We start from the raw sequence: 6,000 nt of genomic DNA, 5'->3' as shown, positions 1-6,000 counted from the left end.
TCAACCACAAGCCCGTTCACTCTCACATAGTTACACGTCATGTATATTTAATGTGGGATGCAGATGGCTTTCAATCTGTTCATTATGAGGTGGGGTGGTGCCCCCACAGTAAGAGTACAGGGGCCTCCTGCAGTCTTCAGATGGCTCTGTCCAGACCTGATGAAATCTGCGTCTCTGGTGGGGGGACCAGAAGTCTGCACATTTGTCAGGTTTGCCAGGTGATTCCCAGGAATGCTAGCCTTATGGCCTTTCTGGGATTGTCACGGTGCTGCGAGGAGGGTTACTGGGGGACAAAAGCTGTATGTTGTAGGGTGGCAGTTCCCAAATCCAGCTGATCACAAGAACCTCTGAGGAGCTTAAAAACACAGCTGCCTAGGCCCCACCCCAGGCCTATTCTTTAAGTCAGTAAGACCTGGAGTGGGGCCTACGAATCTTCATTTTAAAAAAAGTTATCTAGGGGATTGTAATGGTCAGCTAGATCTGGGAACCGTGGAGTTGAGAGAAGATAGCAGACCGCTTGTCCACAAACCACACTTCGAACATCAAGGGCCTGGACCCTGGGCTGGAATCTTGGTGTAGCTACTTACCAGGTAGGAAAGCGTGGTATGTTTTAGTGATGTCTGAAAGCCCTAGAAAAGAGATTGTGATCAGCTTACCCTGGGCCCGGGGTTTTAATAGAGGGTTGGTTGGTTCAGTTCCCTCTTCTTGACTCACCTGTGGATTAGAGTGAGATCCCCAGGGCCAAGATCACTCTGTGGGATTCTCCGGTTACAGCAGGCACCAGTTTGCCAAGCCCTTCTTCTCCTGGCTTTGTAGTCCCCTGTCATCAGAGACAGGTCCACTTGGAAATTCCGTGAGCTACCTAGCATCCTTTAATAAATTCCTTTTCTTAAACTAGAGTGCATTCTAAGAACCCTGATTGATAAGTTCATGGAGAGACCAGGGATGAAAGTCATAGAAAATGGTAGAAGTGGCTGTTCCCTCTTAACCATCTGTGCTGGGTCAGGCAGCTGGGAGTTTCAAGTTCTTCTCTTTGTCCTCCAAATGCCCCTATAATTTATTTCCTTACACTGTATGTATTTTTATTTTGATAATTTGTTTGAAAGCCTCTTGAGAGTTGGGTTGGGTCTTTCTTCACATTTTCATTGATTCAATCAGTGTTTGTTGAATGTCAACTATGTGCCAGGTACCAGCAGCCTTAACCTGGGTTTCCCAGAAAGCAGAACCAGAGACAGATGGCTTATGTGGGAGTCCGTTATTGGGGGGTCCTGACCCAGTAAGAGCAAAGCAAGGAAGGAAGGGGGGCCCAAATAAGGATGCACTATTTATTTTATTTTTTAAAGATTTGCTTATTTATTTTAGAGGGAGGAAGGGCAGAGGGAGAGAGGGAATCTAGTAGCCGACTCCTTACTGAGCGAGGAGCTCACTGCAGGCAGGATCCCACAACCTTGAGATCAAGACCTAAGCCAAAATCAAGAGTCACATGCTTAATGGACTGAGCCCCCCAGGTGCCCCAGGGATACACTATTAATTTGGCCACAGTTATGGGTGACTTAGTGATAGTCCCCATGCAACATGTGACCACGTGAAAAACATCCCAGTGATGTAGAAATGTTGGGGTTTGGTACCCACAGCCAAGAAAGAGTTCTTGAGACATCTTCAGTGCCAAAAAGGTGGTTTTATGAAAGCATGGGGCAGGACCCGTGGGCAGAAAGAGCTGCTGCCCTGGGGTTATGAGGGGTGGCTGATTATATACTATGGGGTTGGGGTAGGTAAGGAAAAGAGAGGTTTCAAAGGATTTTCATATGTTAAAGAAGACTCAAAGGATTGGCCCTGCCATTGTCAAATTAAGGTTGTTTTCCATCTATCAAGGCATTAACATGAAGATGGGTGGGAACTTCCTGGAGGAACATTACACTCTGCCCACTTCAAGTATCTGTCAATGGGCTGCAGATTATAAGGACGTTTAATTGCATCTACATTTCTTTCTGGAAGCTAAGTTATTGATAGAAATGCTTTGTTCTTGTAGATCGCTAAGACATTTGTAAACAGGGGAGACTCAGGTCCTACAGGATTGTGATCTCCATAAGTTAACTATTTGTTTTTCCTTTCCTTAGCTTTAGGGCAGCCAGGAGTGCCTGAGGAATGTCACATATATCCCATGGGGGGGGGGGGATTGTGGGGTGTCAGCTTCTGCTTCGCCCTCAGCTTGCCTTCTGTTCCTTTATCAGTTGTGCTTTCTGTTTGTCTTCACATGGCCTTTTCCCCTTCTTTCCTTATAAGGATACCAGTCATTGGATTTAGGAAACTCCCCTGATCTAGGATGACCTTATCAAGTTAGGACTTGAATACATTTCCAAAGACCCCGTTTCCAAATAAGGTCCCATTTGCAAGTATGGGAGTGAAGGGGGGAAAGTTCTGTTTTTCCTGCTCACAGGGCTACTCCGAATACTTCTCTTCTAATACCAGGGGTGTCCCTCCAGGCCAGTCTCTGACACCAGCCTGGTGTCCTACCATTTAACTCAATTCTGGCATTCTCTACCTGGGGATGGAGTTCATTCCCACAGGTGAAGGGCCCAGCCCTATGACACTGTTCCTCTCCCTGTTCCCCCATCCTTCAAAGGCCAGTTGTAATCCAGGCTGTCGCCTGTGCTTCTGACCAGCCAGCTGTAAAGGGGAGGTTTCATGACCGCCTCCTGGGGTTTGGTAATTTGTTAGAGCAGCTCACAGAACTCAGGAACACTGCTTACTTACTAGATTACCAGTTCATTATAAGAGAACACAACTCAGGAACAGCGCGTAGAGGGCAAGGGTTGGGGGAACGGGCGCCGAGCTTCCGTGTCCTCTCCACGCACGCCACCCTCCCAGCACTTGTACAAGTTCATCAGCTCAGGAGCCAATACTTTAGGGACTTTTAGGAAGGCTTCATCACGTAGGCACGATTGATCAAATCATTGCCAGTTAGTGATTAAGTCAACCTCCAACCCCTCTCCCCTCCCGGGGGAGGTCTGCGGGTAGGGTAAAGGGTGGGGCTGAAATTTCCAACCGTCTAATCACTTTTGGTTCCCCTAATAACCAGCTCCCATCCCCAGGCTATCCAGGAGCCTCCAGCCACCAGTCATCTCATTAGCATACAAAGGACACTTAGGACTTCTGGAAATTCCCGCAATTTTAGGAGCTGTGGGCCTGGAGGGAGCATATGTATTTTTTATGTCATAGAGGGTTTAGGATTTCAACTATCATTTTGAGGGATGCAGTTCAACCCACAATATCATGGTTAAAGATTCTCCCCACGATGCTAACTCCACTGTATTCCAGATTGCACATACAGGGGTGCCAAGGCTACTTACTTGGCATGAACAGAGGAGTCTTAGGGTAGGAGGTGAGGAGTTCTAGACATGGACCTAAGGTGATTGGACTGCTGGCCTGCACCTTTGTGAACCGGTCAGCAGCCACAGGGAGCTGTGTGCCGCAGCAGGGACTGGCATAAGAGATGGGGCCAGAAGCATATAAAATGGTGCGTGGGCCGAAGCCCGTACTCACGAAGGTAAGGCTGGTAGCAGACTTTCAGCCCTCATTGTGTGCCAGACCCTGTGCTAAATATATTAGAGGAATTTTATTTAAATTTCACAACGTTCCCATATAGCAGGTGCTATTATCCCCATCTTACTGATGAAGAAATTAAGGTTCTAGAGTTGTGGCTTATTCGGAGCCAAACCTCCCCTGCTCTAGAATGTAATCTTCATAGGAGCAGAGATTTTGCTCAATGCTATAGTCTCAGTACCTAGAGAAGCTTCTGGTATACAGTTGGTGCTCATAAATGTTTGAGCTTGAATTTGAATCCAGTAGTCTGATGCCCAGAGCCGTCTGTTTAATCTAACAAAGAATCTGTGTTGAGCAGAACAGAGAGGTGCCACCCCTATCATGAGCTACAATCCCATTCAGAGACAGGTCTAAGCAAGTAATTCTAAGTATTCTTAGAATTGAATTCTAAGTATCCTTAGGTTGGCCCTGGCTTAGGTGGCAGGTATGTGGTAGGGGCCACATGCACATTTGATGGGTCGGTGCTGGACTTACAGGGCACAGGATTTGCATTTTCTTTTCCTTCCTTCCTTCCTTCCTTCCTTCCTTCCTTCCTTCCTTCCTTCCTTTCTTTCTTTCTTTCTCTCTCTCTCTCTCTCTCTTTCTTTTTCTTTTTTTAAGATTTTATTTATTTATTTGATAGAGAGACAGCCAGCGAGAGAGGGAACACAAGCAGGGGGAGTGGGAGAGGAAGAAGCAGGCTCCCAGCAGAGGAGCCCAACGCGGGGCTCGATCCCAGGACCCTGGGATCATGCCCTGAGCCCAAGGCAGATGCTTAACAACTAAGCCACCCAGGCGCCCCCAGGACTTGCATTTTCCACCCTGTCTGGCCCATCCTCAGCTACTGCGTTCTGGTCTCTTTTGCACAGGCCAGACTTGGCCTGCTGGATGCATTTCACGACAGTAATAAACATTCACACCTACCCAGAGCATGTAGACACTTAGAAAATGGAGCCTAAAAGCTTCGTGCAGCAATGTGCTTCCCCCCTGCAAGCCGAGGGAACATTAACTGAAGCATGTGCGCTACGGAAACCGGTTGCATCATTATTGGGACCGATACACGCTCACTTCAACCAATCTATTTTTATTTGAAGCACTTACGTTGCATGAAACTGAGCATAATAACTACAGTCAATAGAGATGTATTTGTTTTTATTTAAACTCATAAATGTGCTAACGCCAATAAAGATTTTTTTCCCTCTGAAAAGGAAGACATGTATGGAGGAGATGGAAATTTATACATCCATCAAGCCAGGAAAGCCCATTTTCTCAGAAACCATTTTTTGAATTGCCAGTGATTTATGGTGGCAGACTGAAGACGGAGTTGGTGAGGTTGGAAGAAGGAGCAGGAGAAAACCTATCGATGTAGTTAATTTATTTTACTCCATTTAAAGAGCAGAGGACTTAAGATGAGAGAGCGGAGGGCAGAGGTGGGGTATCTGTGTGAAAATTGGATTCTAGGAATAAGAAATTAGATCTTCGTTGTCCTGAATTTTGTCCAAATATGCCTTGGGAATCTGGGAATCAGATGGAACGGTGAGACCAGCCCTGGCTTCAGAAGGTCTAGATTTGCTACGAACTAGCTGTGTTGTTTTGACAAAGGTCTTGAGCTTCCTTATCTATGAGCAGGACGTCAATATTGGCCTTACTTGGTGGTAAAGGGCACAGGTTTTCTAGAGCCAGACTGTTGGGGTTCAAATCCTGGCTCTGTTCCCTATGACTGTGTGACCCTGGGCAAGTTACTTTACCTCCCTGGGCTCTGGGTTCCTCCTTGACCTGTAAGGGGATGATAATGCTATGTGCCTTACAGCCTTGTTTTGAGGTTTAGAGAAGGAATGTACATAAAGGACTTAGAACGGGGTCTGGCACACAACAAGCACCTGATTAGCTCTTTTCATCAAGACTGTTAGAAAAGGAAGTTAGCACGTATTTAGTTCAGAGTCTCTGATCTTATAGACGAGGAAGCAGACCCAGAGAGGTCCTGTATTAGTTTCATATTGCTGCTGTAACAACCATAACCCATATGTTTTAAAACCACATGCATTTATCCTCTTGCAGGTCTGGATGTCAGAAGTCCAGTGAACCTTACAGAGTTAAAAGTAAAAATGTCCGCAGGGCTGGTTCCTTCTTGGGGTCCCAGGGGAGAATGTGTTCCTTGCCTCCTGTAGCTTCTAGAGACTGTCCACGTTCCTTGGCTTGCAGCTATACCACTGCAGGCTCTGTTCCCATGGTCAATTGCCACCTTCTCTCTCTGGGCTCCTGCCTGCCTCTTGAAAGCACTCTTCCTTGTGTGACATTAGGCCCACCTGGGAAATCTCCAGTCAGGATCCTTAACTTACCTACAGGGTCCCTTTTACCATGGAAGGTAACACATTTGCAGGTCCCAGGGATTAGGGTATGGACTTCTTTACTGGGGAC

The sequence above is a fragment of the Ursus arctos genome, unplaced genomic scaffold (assembly GCF_023065955.2).
Source record: "Ursus arctos isolate Adak ecotype North America unplaced genomic scaffold, UrsArc2.0 scaffold_25, whole genome shotgun sequence".
In the NCBI taxonomy this organism is placed as follows: Eukaryota; Metazoa; Chordata; class Mammalia; order Carnivora; family Ursidae; genus Ursus; species Ursus arctos.
The sequence above is the reverse complement of the archived record's forward strand: the minus strand, read 5'-3'. Positions refer to the sequence as shown.